The sequence below is a fragment of the Lissotriton helveticus genome, chromosome 11 (assembly GCF_964261635.1).
Source record: "Lissotriton helveticus chromosome 11, aLisHel1.1, whole genome shotgun sequence".
Lineage (NCBI taxonomy): Eukaryota > Metazoa > Chordata > Amphibia > Caudata > Salamandridae > Lissotriton > Lissotriton helveticus.
Genome location: NC_136072.1, coordinates 770,986,322 through 771,006,721, shown reverse-complemented (window position 1 = coordinate 771,006,721; position 20,400 = coordinate 770,986,322).

Genomic DNA, 20,400 nt, shown 5'->3' with positions numbered 1-20,400 from the left:
TCCTGAGGTGCAGGTGAAGGTCATTCCAGGCTTTGGCTTCCAGGTGGGAGGAGGTGTGTCCTCTGCTTTTGGTTCGGTGGATCCGGGAGGTGTCTGTGAGGAAGAGGGAAGAAGAGCACAGGTGTCTGATCAGTTGGTGGATGATCATTCGTTAAGGTGTGCTGGTCCTTCGTTATGCAGGGCTTTGTATGCATGGGTCAACATTTTGAACTGGCATATCTTGTTTATGTGGGTGTGGAGGGGAGAACATAGATGCCCCCTGTGGGACTTCGCCCTTTTGGGCTAAAGTTTCCTAAACATTTTGCTTTTCCCCTAGACCTTTATTCTGACATATGTTGCCAACTTAGATGTTTTGGACACTTTGCTTCTGCTAAACAGTGTCAAAATGCAAGTGCTCCCTGTGTACAGTGTAATGGTAATTGGTTGTCCATAATTGATATGTCGTATTACTAGTGAAGTCCCTAGTAAAATGCACTGTGTGTACCAGGGTTAGTAATGCAAATGTTACTTGTGGGCCTGCAGCACTTATTGTGCCACCCACTCAACTAGCCTTGCAAAGGGAACTCAGGCCTGCCATTGCGGGGCCTTCGCGCAGTTTGCGAAACTGCCATGTTGTTCTGTCAAGTGCACTCACTTGCCAGACCTTACCCTTCCCTTTCTGTGCACCTAAGACTCCCGTATGGTAGGTCTAGGGTCCCCCCTGGACAGGGTGTAGTGCATGTGAAAGGTAGGACATGTACTAAGGTGTGTGTCATGTCCTGACAGTAAAATAACCACCATTTCGTTTTTCCTGTTGAAAGGCCATAATGCCCATTAGAACAGAATGGCTGTGTAATATGTTTTCCAGCCTATCTTCCCAAAGGCTTAAGATGGAAAGGTGAGGTTTAGTATGCCTGAACTCACCCTACAATAACACATATTTTTATGAAGATGGTTTTTGCATTATGTGTTTGTAAGCCACTCTTTCAGAAGTGGCTGGGTTTTTGTGCTTTAAACATTTCTGTGTCTCTGCCTGGCTGTGGATTGACTGGCTGGATTTGAAAGTGATAGGATCTGGGAAATGTCTTGACGGTCTAGATCCGGGAGGAGGTGAGACAGCACAGGCTGACCTGCATCTGGACTGTAGAGGGAGGAGAAGCCCCTAGAGCTCAAGAGGTCTGGCTGGTGCTATAAAACAATTGTCCCATCTCATGCTGAGTGATTGAGAATCCAGACCCCCACTAATCAAAGGAAGAAGGTGTCACTGGTAGGGAGGCACCCAGAACTTGTTGAGCAGGGGTCAGTGCCCCCTGTAACACTAAGACTTCAAAGCCATTGAGGGGTATAACTATGCAAGCTGAAGCCCCTGAACTTTGGAAAATGGCTTGATCAAGTGTGAACAAGACTGGAGCTACTTTGTGGTCAAGGGGACTTTTGCCAAGGAAGAAACAACTGAAGAGGCTGAGGCCTAGGACTGTTCTTGCTGTGGGATCTGGGGCTGGCCTGCAGTTTGCTGTTTCAACCAAGGAAAGGCTAAAGGGATTTTGCTATGTGCTGTATCCCCCTGCTTGAAGGACTTTGCGGTGTGCTGTGTCCTGAAGTAACTGTCCCCAAGGGCCTGAGGTGAGCTGGCTCCCATTTCGGAAACACAGGAACACAAATGTTTCCAGAGAAGACTCTCAGAGGTGCTGTGTGCGTGTGCTCTGTCTAGCCTGAGACCTTTGTAAGTTGTGCCCTGTGATCCTGGGCACGTGTAGTTCCAAGCGAGAATCAGCGACGCAGTGTGCGTGTGCTTGGTGCAGCCTGAGTCCTTCGAGTGGATGGTCCTGTGAACATGTGCACCCGGAAGCCAAGTAAGTCTCAGCGGCACAGTGTGCGTGTGGTTGGTGCAGCCTGAGACTTTCACGTGGATTAGGCTGTGATCGTGCACACCAGAAGGGCAAGTGTGTCTCAGCGATGCTGTGTGCATGTGCTGTTAAAAGCCTGGGACCCTCACCAGAGGTGCTCTGTGATCGGGGGTACCTGTAGATCAAATGTGTCTCAGCGACGTTGTGTGCATGTGTCGTGTGCAGCCTGAGACTCTTGTGAGGAGTTGTCTGATTATCATGCACCTGGAGTCCAGTGAGTCTCATTGACTCTGAGTGCGGGTGTAGAGTGCAGCCTGGGACCTTCCCATTACCTGGAAATTCAGAGAGATTGCATCGGAGGCCCAAGTCGCAGGATGAGGAGAGGAGAGTGGGTGCGCGCCCCCCAGGTAGTGTGTGTCGACTCCTAGGGTAGAGCGCAGGCTCTGAGGGAGACTCTGAACTTTGGTGAATGGCTTGATCAAAGTGTGAACAAGACTGGAGCTATTTCGTGGTCAAGAGGACCTTTGCCAAGGAAGAAACAACTGAAGAGACTGATGGATAGGACTGCTCTTGCTGTGTGATCTGGGGCTGGCCTGCAGTTTGCTGTTTCAACCAAGGAAAGGCTAAAGGGATTTCGCTATGTGCTGTATCCCCCTGCTTGAAGGACTTTGCGGTGTGCTGTGTCCTGAAGTAACTGTCCCCAAGGGCCTGAGGTGAGCTGGCTCCCTGTTCGGAAACACAGAAACACAAAAGTTTCCAGAGAAGACTCTCAGAGGTGCTGTGTGAGTGTGCTCTGTCTAGCCTGAGACCTTTGTAAGTTATGCCCTGTGATCCTGGGCACGTGTAGTTCCAAGCAAATCTCAGCTTCGCCCTGTGCGTGTGCTTTGGTGCAGCCTGAGTCCTTCGAGTGGATCGTCCTGTGAACATGTGCACCGGGAAGCCAATTAAGTCTCAGCGGCGCAGTGTGCGTGTGGTTGGTGCAGCCTGAGACTTTCACGTGGATTAGGCTGTGATCGTGCACACCAGAAGGGCAAGTGTGTCTCAGCAATGCTGTGTGCATGTGCTGTTTGCAGCCTGGGACCCTCACCAGAGGTGCTCTGTGATCGGGAGTACCTGTAGATCAAATGTGTCTCAGCGACGTTGTGTGCATGTATCATGTGCAGCCTGAGACCCTTGTGAGGAGTTGTCTGGCTATCATGCACCCGGAGTCCAGTGAGTCTCATTGACTCTGAGTGCGGGTGTAGAGTGCAGCCTGGGACCTTCCCATTACCCGGAAATTCAGAGAGATTGCATTGGATGCCCAAGTTGCAGGATGAGGAGAGTAGAGTGGATGCGCACCCCCCAGGTAGTGTGTGTCGACTCCTAGGGTAGAGCGCAGGCTCTGAGGGAGACGCTGAACTTTGGTGAATGGCTTGATCAAGTGTTAACAAGACTGGAGCTACTTTGTGGTCAAGAGGACCTATGCCAAGGAAGAAACAACTGAATAGACTGATGGATAGGACTGCTCTTGCTGTGTGATCTTGGGCTGGCCTGCAGTTTGCTGTTTCAACCAAGGAAAGGCTAAAGGGATTTTGCTGTGTGCTGTGTCCCCCTCCTTGAAGGACTTTGCGGTGTGCTGTTTTCTGAAGTAACTGTCTCCAAGGGCCTGAGTTGAGCTGGCTCCCTGTTCGTAAACACAGGAACACAAAAGTCTTCAGAGAAGACTCTCAGAGACGCTGTGTGCGTGTGCTCTGTCTAGCCTGAGACTTCGTCAGTTGTGCCCTGTGATCTTGGGCATGTGGAGTTCCAAACAAGACTCAGAGACGCAGTGTGCATGTGCTTGGTGCAGCCTGAGTCCTTCCAGAGGATCGTCCAGTGAACGTGTGCACCGGGAAGCCAAGTCAGTCTTAGCGGCGCAGTGTGCGTGTGCTTGGGACTTTCGCGTGGATTGGCCCGTGATCGTGTACACCAGAAGGGCAAGTGTGTCTCAGCGACGCAGTATGAGTGTGCTGTTTGTAGTCTGAGACCCTCACCAGAGGGGCCCTGTGATCGGGGGCACCCGAAGATCAAGTGTGTCTCGAGCGTTGCTGTGTGCGTATGCTTTCTACAGCCCGAGACCTGCAGCCTCTGCCTTTTTCACTGTCCTGCAGCACAAGCCTCTGCTTCGGCTCCGATCACAGCCCGTGTGCCAAGGGAGTGGCAGCACCGAGGCCGTAGTGCGAAGCTGCATTTTATGTCTTATATCAGAGCCCGTGTGTGGTGGGCAACTGTGGCCAGAAACTAACCGCAAGCCAGCACGAGTGGCGGAGAGTCCACCGGAGGCACCATAAACGGTGCTGGAGTAAAATACGTATTGAATTATTCCTGCATAACGGAGTATCTGATGATTGTATGACACATTGTCTTATTTCTGCACAACGAACAGCCTGTTTTTCATATTGCCCATTGCATTAGTTTTGCATAACGAATGGCCTGATAGGTGTGTTAAGCCTTGTCTTAGTCCTGCATCACGAACTGGCGGATTGTCGTATTACACATTGCATTAGTATTGCATACCGAGCTGCCTTATATGTGTTCCGCATTGCATTAGTTTCACATAACGAACTGCCTGATAACTGTATTACACGTTGCATTGTTTTTTCCTAACAGAGTATCTGAAGGGGACCGTACGCATTGCATTACAGGGGCATAACAGTTTACAACATTGTTGCATTACGCACTGTAAATGTATACTTGTAAAGCGCACTGTTACTCCATCACGCAGTGTCCTGGCGCTGTATACCGCTGGGGAACCCGTCCTGGCTTTCCCTGTGAGATGGTCCCTCCTGGGCACCCCCAAGGTGAAGCCAGGCATCCCCGGCGCTGATAGGGCCGTTGTGGAGATTAAGCAAGCTATTGCCCAGAGTTGCAGAGTGGGACCCATGGTTAGCTTAGGCACCCAAGACCCTGCCGCGACGGGAATTGAACCCTGGTCCCGGGCCGACCTCTGCTTCAGGGTCTGCCGCTTCTAACCAGTGAGCCACACTGCTCCACACTTCGCACTGCATTACAGTAACAGTACAAATTGCCAGATAGCCGTATTACGATCTGCACTATTCTTACGTTGTGAAATATCTGATGGTTGCATAACGTACTGCATATTATGACATTAGGATTATATATGATTTTTTAGTTTAGCTCAATAGTAATAGGCCAGGGGGGGGGTTTTACCCCGACGCATATGTTGGTTTAGTATTGTGTGGTCGCATTTTATATCTTTTTATAAACATATACCTGTTTTTCTATGAAATTTGTGTATAGTCGATTTGTGGCATCATCACTGGGTTGCTGTGAGCGTAATTGCAAATACTTTACACATTGGCCTTGAAGATAAACCTGGCTGCTTGTGCCAAGCTACCAAGGGGGGTGGAGTGGGGGCTATCTCTAGAGGCGACCTGTCTTTCCCTAACGTTGGGGGCTCGTGGGTCCCTGTTTGGCCTACAGTACCTACCTCAGCCAACCGGGGATCCGGGGATTTTAACACCGCCCTGATTTAGATTGAAAGAGTTTTTTTTTATCAACCGGTCACAAACCCTGTAGCTTGACTCGCAAACCCAAAACGCTTAAGGGTTTCCAAACCACACAGCAGGTACTATAAACCCCGAAAATACGAATACAAAAATCACAAAAACTAGGACAGGCCTTCTTTTTATAGAAGGTGGGAACAGGGCCTGGACTGCAGAGTAGTGTTTGGCTGCCCATGGATTCCATTATATGCACTGCAGATTTAGCGCCGCACCTGTGTCCAAGCTCAGAAGTTATCCTCTTCTGCAATCGGTCTTCCTGTATGCTAATCCCCAAATCTAGGGACAAAAACTCATTAAATCCAGTATTTGGGAGGGAAAATACCAGCCCCATTGTTAACTTCACCCATATATCTCCCATTTAATTACCAGGTATCTAATAAAGCCCTTAATTGGAATAGGCCTATTTTTGTGTACATTCCTTAACGTTATAATTTTCAAAATGTGTGCAGCAAATGAAGACTGTATTATCTAACACATGGGTGCGAGGTGAAGCGGGCCTGCTGGTAGGTCCTTGTTAGTGGTCGTGAGAGCAATTCACTTGCATTTGCGTTGAAACCTCAATTATGATGCTAAGATTAGATTTGTTTTAGCAAGTACACAGGTGAAGTAGCGCGAGGGGCTGCGTCAGACGTGTAGGATTTTGAATTGCAGGTGCTGTTAATTGGTAATAACTGTAGTAAAGGCTGGCTTCATTTGCTCTCTTATAAATCTTTCTTATTATCCCCACAGCACATGGGCAGTGGGACATTTAAAGTTCAGAAATGGACTGGGATTTTACAATGATGCTATGCCATCTTTAAAGTTAACCTGAAACAGAATACAACCTGTGAATAAAGATGCCTGTGCTTCTGTGTACATACATGAGAATGCAGAATGTGCCTGAAGAAAAATTCACACGGTTGTATTTTGACAAAATACAAAATGAGCCAGTACGACATACTGTGTGGGAATCCAAGGTTCCTCTGGGTGTGCTAAAAGTATTTTAAAAATGAAGGACACAAAATATTCAGATAAAAAACGTTATTACACGTCGAAAAGGGTCAGAATTTAATTATTATCATGTAACACAATGGGTTTGAGTGCCTTTGTGCCTATCTCCAAGCCCCGCTGCTGGGAGGGGTGTGATTAGTGTAGGTAGTGACATCTCTTTCCCATATAAGCAAAACCTATGACTGCCTTAAGAAACAGTCCTAATTATTTGGAATTCACTAATTAAAGACAGGTACGGTTGTACTCCTATATTTTTTTCTTTTCTGAATATACCTAAATGATATTCGTTTAGACCTCCTTTCTTATCTCACTTTATTTTATATCTCCAAATATGACCTTTCTTTCTCTAACTCCTGTCTTTAATTATTTAGGTGGCTGGTACTCCTCTCCACGTTATCTGAAATAGTTATGGCTGAACCTTCCGGTTGTTATGTAGAAATGCAGATACCTGTGCTAAATACATTTAAAATATGCAAGCCCAATTTACAAAGACAATTTACTGACTTATTACTAATTATTGAAATACGCACTAATTATTGAAATACGGGGGTACGTTGCAGACCCCCAGCTCCGAGGACCATCACCTCCCAGGGGCTACCTACATGTTGGGAGGGGGGCCTCCTTGAGGCTAAATACATGTTGGGAGGGGGGCCATGAAGCAAAGCAGAATTGCTTTTGGTCAAGGGGTGCTGCATGTCAGCAGCTCCCCTTGTCCAAAAGCAATGCCGGCTCCCACAGGAGGTAGGGAGCCGGCTGGGACCAAAGGGACATTTGGGCTACCACCACAGTCCCCAACATGTGGCCAGGCCCCGGGGGATGGGGTCTAATGCCAAAAGTGTCCCAGGGAAGGGTGGCCACAAGGCTCCCCTCCCATAATTAAAACATATATTTCTTTTTAAATCAAGAGGCAAAGCCCCGGGGGATAGGGTCCGGGGCCAAAAATGGCCTCAGGAGGGGGTCTGCATGAAAACCCTCCTTTACAATGAAAAAATAAATTATTAAATGGCCATGCCCTGGGGGATGGGGTCTCCGGGTCGAAATGGGCCTCGGAGGGGGGCCACAGTCCCCTGTTGTGTTTTTTTTATTATTTTTTTTAAAAATGGGTCAGGCCCTGGGTGATGGGGTCCCCAGGGCCCAGAAAATATTATGAGAAGGGGAGGCCACACAGCCTCCTTCTAACAATAATTTAAAAATAGGTAGAAGCCGGCATCTGGCTGGAGGCCCAGCCCCCTCGCTGCACCACTGTGCAAACGCGCCTCCTGGTGCGTTCTGGATTGGGGATTAAGTCCCCTGGAATCCGAAAAGTCCTTAGGGACCAACTAGCCCACCAGGTGCCTCCAGTAAGCCCCACACAGTGGGATTGCTGAGAGGTGGTCTGAGGCCACGCCCCTTTTTACACCACTCTGCAAAAACACCTCTTGGCGCATTGCTGGTGGGGTAATGAGATCCTCTTGTTTCCTGAGGACCTCAGGACTAAAGTAGACTGCATCCCCTAAGAAGCAGTGCGTCGCGAGGCGTATTTGCAAAGTGGTGTAAAAATGGGGCGTGGCCTGTGTCCACCTCTCAGCAATCCTACTAGCTGGGGCTTACTGGAGGTATCAGGTAGTCTAGTTGGCCCCTAAGGACCTCCACAAGCGAAGGGATCTTCAATACTCATCCAAGAGTGCACCAGGAGGCGCGTTTCCAGATTGGTGGGCAAAGGGGGCATGGCCTGTTAGGAGAATTTAGCAATCCTGCTGTGTGGGACTTACTGGAGGTACAAGGAGGGGTAGTTGGCCTCCGTCTAGTAGTTATAGAAGCATTTGCAATGTAATAGGTTTAGCATTTGCAAGATTTAAAGATATTGGTATTGTAAACGTACAAGTTTTTTACTAATGTTTTTTGGAGTGGAATAGATGTACGTTGTGTGTCTTGGAATTATGTGGTATGTTGTGCAGTGAAATTATGTGGATAGAAAGTATGTGGTATTTAGTCTATAGGAATTATGTAGCGTGGCATTATGTGTTATGGAGAGTAATTATGTGGTATGTTAGTCTGTGTTGTGGAGTGGTAACCTTAGGTTGTCCTCCTCGTCTCTATAGAAGCTGAACATGAAATCAATGAGACAAAAAAAGAAGGAATCACCTAGGAGCACTTCTGGACCTAGCCAAAGGTATGAGCAGAGCTACTGGAATCATGCGACTATTTGGCTGCACCAAATTTCGTACAATTATAGATTTCCCGAATTAGCCACATAATCCATCATCTGCTGCCTAATCTGCAGATTTGAACAAACTAAGCCTTGTTTCTAGCTCAAACGGCTTAAATGTTACCAAAAATGCAGCGACAAGTGTTACAGTGTGGTGGAAGTTCTGTTGCAAACCTAGAATAGTCACCTGTTACCTATTGTTAAATGTGGGTGTTGAATTGGTACACATGGTGTGCAAGCCACTCTTGCTTCTCTCTGCATTTCTATTGCTTCTTTCTGCACATTTCTTTTATTTTCTGTACTTCTCTTGCCTCTTTCTGTACATCTCTTCTAATTTCTGCACCCCTTTCGCCTCTTGCTGCATCCCTGTTGCCTCTTTCTGCACCTCACTTGCTTTTTTGTACACCCCTCTTGCCTATTTATGCACCCCATTTACCTCTCTATGCACCCCTCTTACTTTTTTCTGCACCTCTGTTGCTTCTTTCTGCACTTTGATTGAATCTTTCTGCACCTCTGTCCCTTCTTTCTGCATCCTTTGTGACTCTTTCTACACCCCTTCCCTCTTTCGGCTACCCTCTTGCCTCTTTCTGCACCTCTCATGCCTCTTTCACACACCTCTTCCCTCTTTCCTCTTTCTGCACCCCTCTTGCCTCTTTCTGCACCTCTGTTACTTCTTTCTGCACTTCTTTTGTTTCTTTCTGCACCTCTTTCTGTATCCCTCTTGCCTCTTTCACCACCCCACTACCCCCTTTCTGCATCTCTGTTGCTTCTTTCTATACTTATTTTGTCTCTTTGTGCACCTCTGTTGCTTCTTTCTGCACTTCTTGTTTCTTTCTGGACCCCTTGCCTCTTTCTGCACCTCTGTTCCTTCATTCTGCATTTCATTTCTTTCTTTCTGTACCTCTCACTTCTTTCTGCACCCCTTTTGCCTCTTTCTGCACCCGTTGCCTCTTTCTACACCTCTGTTCCTTCTTTCTGTACTTATTTTGTTTTTTTCTGCAGCTCTCCTGCATCTTTCTGCGCTCCCTTGCCTTTTTCTCCACCCCTTCCCTCTTCTTTCACCCCTGTTGCCTCTTTCTGCACCTCTTGCTTCTGCACTTCATTACTTTCTTTCTGCACCTCTTGCTTCTATCTGCACCCCTTTTGCCTCTTTCTGCACCCCTTTTGCCCCTTTCTGCACCTCTGTTCCTTCTTTCTGCACTTCTGTTTATTTCAACACGTTGTTTGCTTCTTTGTGCACCCCTCATGCCTCTTTCCGCACCACTCTTCCCTCTTTTTGCACCCCTCTTGCCTCCTTCTGCACCTCTGTTGCTTCCTTCTGCACTCCTCTTGCTTCTTTCTACACCTATCTTGCTTCTTTCTACACCAGTCGTGCTTCCTTCTGCACCCCTTTCCTGTCTTTCTGCACCCCTCTTCCTGCACCTCTGTTCCTTCTTTCTGCACTCCTCTTGTTTCTTTCTATACCTCTTTTGCTTCTTTCTGCACCCCTCTTGCCACGTTCTCCACCTGTTCTCCCTGTTCCCCCTTTTTGCATCTCTGTTGCTTCTTTCTACACTTCTCTTGCCTCTTTCTCCACCCCTCATCCCTCTTACTGTACCTCTGTTGCTTCTTTCTGTACTTCTCTTGCTTCTTTCTGCATATCTGTCTCTTCTTTCTGCAACCCTTCTGCCTCTTTCTACACCCCTCTTCCCTCTTTCTGTATCCCTCTTGCCTCTTTCTGCACCTCTGTCCCTTCTTTCTGTACTTATTTTGTTTCTTTCTGCAACTCTCTTCCTTCTTTCTGCACCCCTCTTGCTTCTTTCTGCATTCCTTGTGCCCCTTTCACACATCTCATCCCTCTTTCTGCACATCTCTTGCCTCTTTCTACACCTGTCTTTTTTCTTTCTGCACTTCTTTTATTTCTTTATGGACCTCTTTTGTTTTGTTCTGTATCCCTTTTGCCTCTTTCTCCATCCCACTTCTCCCTTTCTGCATCTCTGTTGCTTCTTTCTGCATCTCTCTTGCTTTTTTCTGCACCCCTAATGCCTCTTTCTGCATCCCTTTTCCCTCTTTCTGCACTGCTCTTGCCTCTTTCTGCACCTCTGTTGCTTCATTCTGCACTTCATTTGTTTCTTTCTGTACCCCCTTGTCTCTTTCTGCACCTCTGGTCCTTCTTTATGCACTTCTTTTGTTTCATTCTGCACCTCTCGCTTCTTTTTGCTCCCCTTTTGCGTCTTTCTGCACTCCCTTCAGAAAAGGGGGTGGTGATGAACAGAGTGCCTGAATTAAGCAGACCACTCTTACCCAGTCCAAAGATCAGGGCTTGATCCATCACCGTTTTTTAGCTCACTGCACCATCCCAGCTCAGAACTTGGCTGTATGCAAATTAGTCTGTTCCTGTCCCAGTGCATGATGGGAACAGGGCAAACCAAACTACCAAGCCAATTCTTGTACTGGGAAGGAAACAAGCTTCCGGGGACCGGTTTCTGCCATTTCAGGCGTCGTCGGCCCGGCTTGCTTGAATCCTGATGGTGCAATGAGCAAGGGACTCACATCTGAGTATACCCTTCCACGCTTATGGACTGGGTAAGAGTGGTCTGCTTAATTCAGACACTCTGTTCATCACCACCCCCTTTTCTGAATCGTTTTTGGCCACTATAGGTGTGGCAGGGTATACTCAGACATGAGTCCCTTGCTCACTGCTCCATCAGGATTCAAGCAAGCCGGGACGACGACGGCTGAAATGCCAGAAACCGGTCCCCGGAAGCTTGTCTCCTTTCTGGTGAAGAATTGGCTTGGTAGTTTGGTCTGCCCTGTTCCCATGATGCACTGGGCCAGGGACAGACTAATTTGCATATAGCCAGGTTCTGAGCTGGGATGGGGCAGTGAGCTAAATAACGGTGATGGATCAAGCCCTGATCTTTGGACTGGGTAAGAGTGGTCTGCTTAATTCAGACACTCTGTTCATCACCACCCCCTTTTCTGAATCGTTTTTGGCCACTATAGGTGTGGCAGGGTATACTCAGACATGAGTCCCTTGCTCACTGCTCCATCAGGATTCAAGCAAGCCGGGCCGACGACGGCTGAAATGCCAGAAACCGGTCCCCGGAAGCTTGTCTCCTTTCTGGTGAAGAATTGGCTTGGTAGTTTGGTCTGCCCTGTTCCCATGATGCACTGGGCCAGGGACAGACTAATTTGCATATAGCCAGGCTCTGAGCTGGGATGGGGCAGTGAGCTAAATAACGGTGATGGATCAAGCCCTGATCTTTGGACTGGGTAAGAGTGGTCTGCTTAATTCAGACACTCTGTTCATCACCACCCCCTTTTCTGAATCGTTTCTGCACTCCCTTGCCTCTTTCTCCATCCCTCTTCCTTCTTTCATCACCCCTGTTGCCTCTTTCTGCACCTCTTTTCTTTCTTTCTGCACTTCTTTTGTTTTTTCAGCACATCTCTTGCTTCTTTCTGCACCCCTCGTGCCTCTTTTTGCACCCCTCTGCCTTCTTTCTGCACTTCTCTTGTGTCTTTATGTACTCCTGTTGCCTCTTTCTGCACATCTATTGCCCCTTTCTGGAGTGTTCATACCTCTCTCTGCACATCTGTTGGTTCTTTCAGCAGTTCTCCAGCCTCTTTCTGCACCCCTCTTCCCTCTTTCTGCACTTCTCTTGCCTCTTTCTCCACCCTTTATCCTTCTTTCTCCACCTCTTTTGCTTTCTGCACTTCTCTTGCTTCTTTCTGCACCTCGCTTGCTTCTTTCTATACCCTTGAGCCACTTTCTGCACCACTCTTCTCTCTTTTGCAACCCTCTTGCCTCTTTCTGCACCTATGTTGGTTCTTTCTGCACTTCTTTTGTTTGCCTGTTTCTCCACCCTACTTCCCCCTTTCTGCATCTCTGTTGCTTCTTTCTGCTAATTTCTTACCTCTTTCTCCAACCCTCATCCCTCTTTCTATACCCCTGCTGCCCTTTTTAGCACCTCTGTTCCTTCTTTCTGTACTTCTTTTGTTTCTTTCCGTACCTCTCTTGCTTCTTTCTGCACCCCTCTTGGCACTTTCTCCACCCCTGTTTCCCCTTTCTGCACCCCTCACCCCTCTTTCTGCACTCTTCTTTCCTCTTTCTGCACCCATATTCCCTCTTTCTGTACCTATGTTTCTTCTTTCTGCACTTCCTTTGTTACTTTCTGCAACTCTCTTGTTTCTTTCTCTATCCTGCTTGACAATTTTTGCACCCTACTTCCCCCTTTCTGCATCTCTGTTGCTTCTTTCCGCTCTTCTCGTGCCTCTTTCTCAACTCCATATCCCTCTTTCTGCACCCCTGTTGCCCCTTTCTGCTCATTTCTTACCTCTTTCTCCACCCCTCACCCTCTTTCTATACCCCTGCTTCCCTTTTTCTGCACCTCTGTTCCTTCTTTCTGTACTTCTTTTGTTTCTTTCTGCACCTCTCTTGCTTCTTTCTGCATCCCTCTTGGCACTTTCTCCACGCCTGTTTCCCCTTTCTGCACCCCTCACTCCTCTTTCTGCACTCTTCTTTCCTCTTTCTGCACCCATATTCCCTCTTTCTGTACCTATTTTTCTTCTTTCTGCACTTCCTTTGTTTCTTTCTGCAACTCTCTTATTTCTTTCTCTATCCTGCTTGCCAATTTTTCCACGCTACTTCCCCCTTTCTGCATCTTTGTTGCTTCTTTCCGCTCTTCTCGTGCCTCTTTCTCCACTCCATATCCATCTTTCTGCACCCCTGTTGCCCCTTTCTGCACTTCTGTTCCTTCTTTCTGTACTTCTTTTGCTTCTTTCTGCCCGTCTCTTCCTTCTTTCTGCACCCCTTGTGCCTCTTTCTGTACCTGTCTTTTTTCTGCACTTCTTTTGTTTCTTTTGGGACCTCTTTTGTTTTGTTCTGTATCCCTTTTGCCTCATTCTCCATCCCACTTCCCCCTTTCTGCATCTCTGTTGCTTCTTCCTGCATCTCTCTTGCTTCTTTCTGCAACCCTCATGCCTCTTTCTGCATCCCTCTTCCCTCTTTCTGCACTGCTCTTGCCTCTTTCTGCACCTCTGTTGCTTCTTTCTGCACTTCTTTTGTTTCTTTATGTACCCCCTTGCCACTTCTGCACCTCTGGTCCTTCTTTCTGCACTTCTTTTGTTTCTTTCTGTATCTCTCGCTTCTTTTTGCTCCCTTTTTGCCTCTTTCTGCACCCCCTTGCCTCTTTCTCCACCCCTCTTCCCTCTTTCTTCATTCCTGTTGCCTCTTTCTGCACCTCTTTTCTTTCTTTCTGCACTTCTTTTGTTTTTTCTGCACATCTCTTGCTAATTTCTGCACCCCTCGTGCCTCTTTCTGCACCCTCTGCCTTCTTTCTGCACTTCTCTTGCGTCTTTATGTACTTCTGTTTCCTCTTTCTGCACCTCTATTGCCCCTTTTGGGAGTGTTCATACCTCTTTCTGCACATCTGTTGGTTCTTTCAGCAGTTCTCCAGCCTCTTTCTGTACCCCTTTTCCCTCTGTATGCACTTCTCTTGCCTCTTTTCCACCCATTATCCCTCTTTCTCCACCTCTTTTGCTTTCTGCACTTCTTTTGCTTCTTTATGTACCTCGCTTGCTTCTTTCTATACCCTTGAGCCTCTTTCTGCACCACTCTTCTCTCTTTTGCAACCCTCTTGCCTCTTTCTGCACCTCTGTTGCTTCTTTCTGCACTCCTCTTGCCTCTTTCTATACCTCTCTTGCTTCTTACTGCATCACTCCTGCTTCTTTCTCCACCCCTCTTCTTTTTGTACCCCTCTTGTCTCTTTCTGCACCTCTGTTGGTTCTTTCTGCACGTCTTTTGTTTGCCTCTTTATCCACCCTACTTCCCCCTTTCTGCATCTCTGTTGCTTCTTTCTGCTCATTTCTTACCTCTTTCTCCACCCCTCACCCTCTTTCTATACCCCTGCTGCCCTTTTTCTGCACCTCTGTTCCTTTCTTCTGTACTTCTTTTGTTTCTTTCTGCACCTCTCTTGCTTCTTTCTGCATCCCTCTTGGCACTTTCTCCACGCCTGTTTCCCCTTTCTGCACCCCTCATCCCTCTTTCTGCACTCTTCTTTCCTCTTTCTGCACCCATATTCCCTCTTTCTGTACCTATTTTTCTTCTTTCTGCATTTCCTTTGTTTCTTTCTGCAACTCTCTTATTTCTTTCTCTATCCTGCTTGCCAATTTTTCCACGCTACTTCCCCCTTTCTGCATCTTTGTTGCTTCTTTCCGCTCTTCTCGTGCCTCTTTCTCCACTCCATATCCATCTTTCTGCACCCCTGTTGCCCCTTTCTGCACTTCTGTTCCTTCTTTCTGTACTTCTTTTGCTTCTTTCTGCCCGTCTCTTCCTCCTTTCTGCACCCCTTGTGCCTCTTTCTGTACCTCTCTTCCCTCTTTTGCAACCTTCTTGCCTCTTTCTGCACCTCTGTTGCTTCTTTCCGCTCTTCTCGTGCCTCTTTCTCCACTCCATATCCCTCTTTCTCCACCCTACTTCCCCCTTTCTGCATCTCTGTTGATTCTTTCTGCATTCCTTTTGCCCCTTTCACACCCTTCATCCTTCTTTCTGCACATCTCTTGCCTCTTTCTACACCTGTCTTTTTTTTCTGCACTTCTTTTGTTTCTTTCGGGACCTCTTTTGTTTTGTTCTGTATCCCTTTTGCCTCATTCTCCATCCCACTTCCCCCTTTCTGCATCTCTGTTGCTTCTTCCTGCATCTCTCTTGCTTCTTTCTGCACCCCTCATGCCTCTTTCTGCATCCCTCTTCCCTCTTTCTGCACTGCTCTTGCCTCTTTCTGCACCTCTGGTCCTTCTTTCTGCACTTCTTTTGTTTCTTTCTGTATCTCTCACTTCTTTTTGCTCCCTTTTTGCCTCTTTCTGCACCCCCTTGCCTCTTTCTCCACCCCTCTTCCCTCTTTCTTCATTCCTGTTGCCTCTTTCTGCACCTCTTTTCTTTCTTTCTGCACTTCTTTTTTTCTGCACATCTCTTGCTACTTTCTGCACCCCTCGTGCCTCTTTCTGCACCCTCTGCCTTCTTTCTGCACTTCTCTTGCGTCTTTATGTACTTTTGTTTCCTCTTTCTGCACCTCTATTGCCCCTTTTTGGAGTGTTCATACCTCTTTCTGCACATCTGTTGGTTCCCCCAGCAGTTCTCCAGCCTCTTTCTGTACCCCTCTTCCCTCTGTATGCACTTCTCTTGCCTCTTTTCCACCCTTTATCCCTCTTTCTCCACCTCTTTTGCTTTCTGCACTTCTTTTGCTTCTTTATGCACCTCGCTTGCTTCTTTCTATACCCTTGAGCCTCTTTCTGCACCACTCTTCTCTCTTTTGCAACCCTCTTGCCTCTTTCTGCACCTCTATTGCTTCTTTCTGCATTCCTTGTGCCCCTTTCACACATCTCATCCCTCTTTCTGCACATCTCTTGCCTCTTTCTACACCTGTCTTTTTTCTTTCTGCACTTCTTTTATTTCTTTATGGACCTCTTTTGTTTTGTTCCGTATCCCTTTTGCCTCTTTCTCCATCCCACTTCCCCCTTTCTGCATCTCTGTTGCTTCTTTCTGCATTTCTCTTGCTTTTTTCTGCACCCCTCAGGCCTCTTTCTGCATCCCTCTCCCCTCTTTCTGCACTGCTCTTGCCTCTTTCTGCACCTCTGTTGCTTCATTCTGTACTTCTTTTGTTTCTTTCTGTACCCCCTTGCCTCTTTCTGCACCTCTGGTCCTTCTTTATACACTTCTTTTGTTTCATTCTGCACCTCTCGCTTCTTTTTGCTCCCCTTTTGCGTCTTTCTGCACTCCCTTGCCTCTTTCTCCACCCCTCTTCCCTCTTTCTTCACCCCTGTTGCCTCTTTCTGCACCTCTTTTCTTTCTTTCTGCACTTCTTTTGTTTTTTCAGCACATCTCTTGCTTCTTTCTGCACCCCTCGTGCCTCTTTTTGCACCCCTCTGCCTTCTTTCTGCACTTCTCTTGTGTCTTTATGTACTCCTGTTGCCTCTTTCTGCACATCTATTGCCCCTTTCTGGAGTGTGCATACCTCTCTATGCACATCTGTTGGTTCTTTCAGCAGTTCTCCAGCCTCTTTCTGCACCCCTCTTCCCTCTGTATGCACTTCTCTTGCCTCTTTTTCCACCCTTTATCCCTCTTTCTCCACCTCTTTTGCTTTCTGCACTTCTCTTGCTTCTTTCTGCACCTCGCTTGCTTCTTTCTATACCCTTGAGCCACTTTCTGCACCACTCTTCTCTCTTTTGCAACCCTCTTGCCTCTTTCTGCACCTCTGTTGCTTCTTTCTGCACTCCTCTTGCCTCTTTCTATACCTCTCTTGCTTCTTACTGCATCACTCCTGCTTCTTTCTCCACCCCTCTTCTTTTTGTATCCCTCTTGCCTCTTTCTGCACCTCTGTTGGTTCTTTCTGCACTTCTTTTGTTTGCCTGTTTCTCCACCCTACTTCCCCCTTTCTGCATCTCTGTTGCTTCTTTCTGCTCATTTCTTACCTCTTTCTCCACCCCTCATCCCTCTTTCTATACCCCTGCTGCCCTTTTCTGCACCTCTGTTCCTTCTTTCTGTATTTCGTTTGTTTCTTTCTGCACCTCTCTTGCTTCTTTCTGCACATCTCTTGGCACTTTCTCCACCCCTGTTTCCCCTTTCTGCACCCCTCACCCCTCTTTCTGCACTCATCTTTCCTCTTTCTGCACCCATATTCCCTCTTTCTGTACCTATGTTCCTTCTTTCTGCACTTCCTTTGTTTCTTTCTGCAACTCTCTTGTTTCTTTCTCTATCCTGCTTGCCAATTTTTCCACACTACTTCCCCCTTTCTGTATCTCTGTTGCTTCTTTCCGCTCTTCTGTTGCCTCTTTCTCCACCCCATATCCCTCTTTCTGCACCCCTGTTGCCCCTTTCTGCACTTCTGTTCCTTCTTTCTGTACTTCTTTTGTTTCTTTCTGTACGTCACTTCCTTCTTTCTGCACCCCTTGTGCCTCTTTCTGTACCTCTCTTCCCTCTTTTGCAACCTTCTTGCCTCTTTATGCACCTCTGTTGCTTCTTTCTGCACTCCTCTTGTTTCTTTCTATACCTGTCTTGCTTACTGCACCACTCCTGCTTCTTTCTCTACCCCTCTTTCTTCTTTCTGCACCCCTCTTGCCCCTTTCTGCATATCTGTTGCTTTTTTCTGCACTTCTTTTGTTTGCCTCTTTCTCCACCCTACTTCCCCCTTTCTGCATCTCTGTTGATTCTTTCTGCTCTTCTCTTGCCTCTTTCTCTATCCCTCATCCCTCTTTCTGCACCCCGTTGCCCCTTTCTGTACCTCTGTTCCTTCTTTCTTAACTTCTTTTGTTTCTTTCTGCACCTCTCTTGCTTCTTTATGCACCCCTCTTGGCACTTTCTCAACCCTTGTTCCCCCTTTTTGCATCTCTGTAGCTTCCTTCTGCACTTCTCTTCCCTCTTTCTCCACCCTTAATCTCTCTTTCTGCACCTATGTTGCTTCTTTCTGTACCTCTGTCCCTTCTTTCTGCAACCATTGTGCCTCTTTCTACACCCCTTCCCTTTTTCTGCAACCCTCTTGCCTATTTCTGCACCTCTGTCCCTTCTTTCTGCACATCTTTTGTTTCTGTCTTCAACTCTCTTGCTTCTTTCTGCACCCCTCTTGCTTCTTTCTGCACCCCTAGTGCCTCTTTCACACCCCTCTCCCCTCGTTCTGCATCCCTCTTACCTCTTTCTGCCCCTCTGTTACTTCTTTCTATACCTCTTTTATTTCTTTCTGCACCTCTCTTGTTTCTTTCTGTATCCCTCTTGCCTCTTTCTCTACCCCACTTCCCCTTTCTGCATCTTTGTTGCTTCTTTCTGCACTTTTCTTGCTTCTTTCTGAATCACTCTTGCTTCTTTCTGCACCCCTTGTGCCTCTTTCTGCATCCCTCTTCCCTCTTTCTGCACTCCCTTTGCCTCTTTTTGCACCTCTGCTGCTTCTTTTTGTACTTCTTTTGTTTCTTTCTGCACCCTTCTTGCCTCTTTCTGCACCTCTGTTCCTTCTTTCTGAACTTCATGTCTTTCTTTCTGTACCTCTTGCTTCTTCCTGCACCCCTTTTGTCTCTTTCACACGCCTCTTCCCTCTTTCTGCACCCCTCTTACCTCTTTCTGCACCTCTGTTACTTCTTGCTATACCTCTTTTATTTCTTTCTGCACCTCTCTTGTTTCTTTCTGTATCCCTCTTGCCTCTTTCTCCACCCTACTTCCCCTTTCTGCATCTTTGTTGCTTCTTTCTGCACTTTTCTTGCTTCTTTCTGAATCAGTCTTGCTTCTTTCTGTACCCCTTGTGCCTCTTTCTGCATCCCTCTTCCCTCTTTCTGCACTCCCCTTGCCTCTTTTTGCAGCTCTGCTGCTTCTTTTTGTACTTCTTTTGTTTCTTTCTGTACCCCTCTTGCCTCTTTCTGCACCTCTTTTCCTTCTTTCTGAACTTCATGTCTTTCTTTCTGTATCTCTTGCTTCTTTCTGCACCCCTTTTGCCTCTTTATGCACCCCTCTTGCCTCTTTCTGCACCTCTGTTCCTTTTTTCTGTACTTCTTTTCTTTCTTTCTTCACCTTTCTTGCTTCTTTCTTCACCCCTTTTATCTATTTCTGCAGGAGTGGGATCTACACAATGGCTGCACCTTAATCTTGTGTTCAGCTACATACGGTTTCTTCTCTTTGTCTTGAATTGCCTTGTGGTGCAGGAGGGTGCACTTAACATATGTATTAGGGTTGTGTCATGGAGTTGTGTCCCACCAAAGGCACTAAAGACAGACCTCATGCAGCTCTGTGAAGGACATCTGCTTTATGCAGTTGAGGTACAGCTCAAATCTTTTTCTGTTGGGACACCATTCCTTAGCACACTGTGAAAAGTTTGGAAGTCATCTGAAAGCCCCGCAATTTGAAAGCGAAGATGCTGATCTCCATCAGTAGGCACAGACAGAAAGGAAGCAAACCAATGCAGTGTGGTGTCACTTATATGCAGCTCCACTCCCTCACTTCTAGGGTAGTATAACGCCAGTGTAGAGCTTCACTACACCACTTAGCAGCCTGCAGGAGCCCTGCAACAAAAGTCTTTGGATTCAGTCTGGGGAATATTCTCAAATGAGGAATTCACAGTTAGATGTATCCATCAAAACAATTAGGATATCTGCAACACAAACAATCACAAAAGTCAAAATTTTGATATCAATGTCTTAAAGTGAATAGCTTCACTACATTCATGAAGCTGCAAAGTTTTCAATAGAATTTCGCAACAATATAAAACAAATTGCCATCACTACCTGTTAGAAATGAGGGTCTCTACTTGGCAAGGGTTTGCACCTTTGTCCAAGTAGTGACCCTTCTTCCTAGTCAGCCTAAGGGGATATACTCCTAGAATAACCCTTTATCACCCCCTTGGTAGCTTAGCACGAGCAGACAGGCTTATCTCAAAGGAAGTGTGTAAAGCATTTGTGAACACATACAGTAACACAGTGAAAACACTACAAATGGACACCACACCAGTTTAGAAAAATAAGTAATCTTTATCTAAACCAAAGAAGACCAAAATGACAAAAATCCGTAATACAGTAATAAAAATATGACTCTCAAATGGTAGAAATAGTTCAGTTCAAAGCAAATTTCAGATGCAACACTTTTCACACATAGTACCTAGGATGCGTTGCACACACAACCAAAAAGGGCTGCAGGGAAGGTGATGCGTCGGTTCCTTACACTCAAAGAAGCTGATGCGTTGGTTCCTTGCTCCGGAGGAGGTGATGCATCGGTTCTTTACTGCTGCGCAGGGGAGGTGATACTTCGGTTCCTTACTGGAGAGGAGGTGATGCGTCAGTTTCTTACTGCATGGGGAGGTGATGCGTCGGTTTCTTACTGCTTCCACCAATGATGCAATAG